The sequence below is a fragment of the Perissodus microlepis genome, chromosome 22 (genome assembly GCF_051167445.1).
Source record: "Perissodus microlepis isolate ML-2025 ecotype Zambia chromosome 22, ASM5116744v1, whole genome shotgun sequence".
Taxonomy (NCBI): domain Eukaryota; kingdom Metazoa; phylum Chordata; class Actinopteri; order Cichliformes; family Cichlidae; genus Perissodus; species Perissodus microlepis.
The window spans coordinates 65001-67500 of NC_140481.1; positions in this window are offsets into that span (position 1 = coordinate 65001).

Sequence of the window (2500 nt, forward strand, 5' to 3'; positions counted from 1 at the left end):
GCCAGTGCACAAGCATGGATCTTTTTCAGCTGTAATGGAGACAAGAGCAAGGTGTGATGTAGGTCCCTGGGGCCTGCTGGAGGTCCAGGTCCACGCTCGATGTGAGTAGCAGCAGGGCCAGTGCACCAGCAGCACATCTTTTTCGACCGTAAGGGAGTTGTCGTACCATAGGCACGAGGAGTGTGTGGCAAAGTGTGCCATTGCACCAGCAGCACATCTTTTTCGACCGTAAGGGAGACAGGAGGCCGACTCACTGCCTCGGCTAAATGGAGGGGGAATTTCAGCAGGGCCAGTGCACAAGCATGGACCTTTTTCAGCTGTAAGGGAGACAAGAGCAAGGTGTGATGTAGGTCCCTGGGGCCTGCTGGAGGTCCAGGTCCACGCTCGATGTGAGTAGCAGCAGGGCCAGTGCACCAGCAGCACATCTTTTTCGACCGTAAGGGAGTTGTCGTACCATAGGCACGAGGAGTGTGTGGCAAAGTGTGCCATTGCACCAGCAGCACATCTTTTTCGACCGTAAGGGAGACAGGAGGCCGACTCACTGCCTCGGCTAAATGGAGGGGGAATTTCAGCAGGGCCAGTGCACAAGCATGGACCTTTTTCAGCTGTAAGGGAGACAAGAGCAAGGTGTGATGTAGGTCCCTGGGGCCTGCTGGAGGTCCAGGTCCACGCTCGATGTGAGTAGCAGCAGGGCCAGTGCACCAGCAGCACATCTTTTTCGACCGTAAGGGAGTTGTCGTACCATAGGCACGAGGAGTGTGTGGCAAAGTGTGCCATTGCACCAGCAGCACATCTTTTTCGACCGTAAGGGAGACAGGAGGCCGACTCACCCCCTCGGCCAAATGGAGACACAACAGTAGCAGGGCCAGTGGAGCAGCATGCATCTTGTTCCGCCGTAAGGGAGTCAGGGAGTTGTCATGGTGGACCCCGGGGCCCCCTGGAGGTGGGGGAGATCGCAAATTAGCTAGGGAGGAGGGTGCGTACAGCGGAGGTGGCAAAGTGTTTCTGGTCAGTGTACCAGGGGCATGTGGAAAAGCTGTCATACCATATGCACGAGGAGGAGTGTGTGTGGCAAAGTGCTGCTGAGCAGCGTACCAGGGGCACGAAGAAAAGTTGTCGTACCATAGGCACGAGGAGTGTGTGTGTGTGTGTGTGGCAAAGTGTTTCTGCGCGGTGTACCAGGGGCACGAAGAAAAGTTGTCGTACCATAGGCACGAGGAGTGTGTGTGTGTGTGTGTGTGTGTGTGTGGCAAAGTGTTTCTGCGCAGAGTACCAGGGGCACGAAGAAAAGTTGTCGTACCATAGGCACGAGGAGTGTGTGTGTGTGTGTGTGTGTGTGGCAAAGTGTTTCTGCGCAGAGTACCAGGGGCACGAAGAAAAGTTGTCGTACCATAGGCAAGAGGAGTGTGTGTGTGTGGCAAAGTGTTTCTGGTCAGAGTACCAGGGGCACGAAGAAAAGTTGTCGTACCATAGGCACGAGGAGTGTGTGTGTGTGTGTGGCAAAGTGTTTCTGCGCAAAGTACCAGGGGCACGAAGAAAAGTTGTCGTACCATAGGCACGAGGAGTGTGTGTGTGTGTGTGTGTGTGTGTGTGTGTGTGTGTGTGTGTGTGTGGCAAAGTGTTTCTGCGCAGAGTACCAGGGGCACGAAGAAAAGTTGTCGTACCATAGGCAAGAGTGTGTGTGTGTGTGTGTGGCAAAGTGTTTCTGGTCAGAGTACCAGGGGCACGAAGAAAAGTTGTCGTACCATAGGCACGAGGAGTGTGTGTGTGTGTGTGGCAAAGTGTTTCTGCGCAAAGTACCAGGGGCACGAAGAAAAGTTGTCGTACCATAGGCACGAGGAGTGTGTGTGTGTGTGTGTGTGTGGCAAAGTGTTTCTGCGCAGAGTACCAGGGGCACGAAGAAAAGTTGTCGTACCATAGGCACGAGGAGTGTGTGCCTGCGTGCCTGCGTGCCTGCGTGGCTGCGTGCGTGTGGCAGTTCTTCTGCGCAGTGTACCAGGGGCACGTTTTAATTTGCTTTCTGGAGTACCAGGGGCCCGAGGATTTTGCCAGTGGTGTTCTGCTTTGTTAGTGGGAGGGGGCTTAAGTGTGGGTCCCCGGGGCCTGCTGGAGGTCAAGGCCCATACTAGATATGTGGTACTGGGTAACTGCAAGAAAGGGAATCTAATGGGGGACTAGAGCAGGGGAGGATATAATGGCCAGTTCACCAGCAGCACATCTTTTTCGACCGTAAAGGAGAGAGGAGGCCGACTCACTGCCTCGGCCAAATGGAGAGGGACTTGCAGCAGGGCCAGTGCGCCAGGAGCACATCTTTTTCGACCGTAAAGGAGAGAGGAGGCCGACTCACTGCCTCGGCCAAATGGAGAGGGAATTTCAGCAGGGCCAGTGCGCCAGGAGCACATCTTTTTCGACCGTAAGGGAGAGAGGAGGCCGACTCACTGCCTCGGCCAAATGGAGAGGGACTTTCAGCAGGGCCAGTGCGCCAGGAGCACATCTTTTT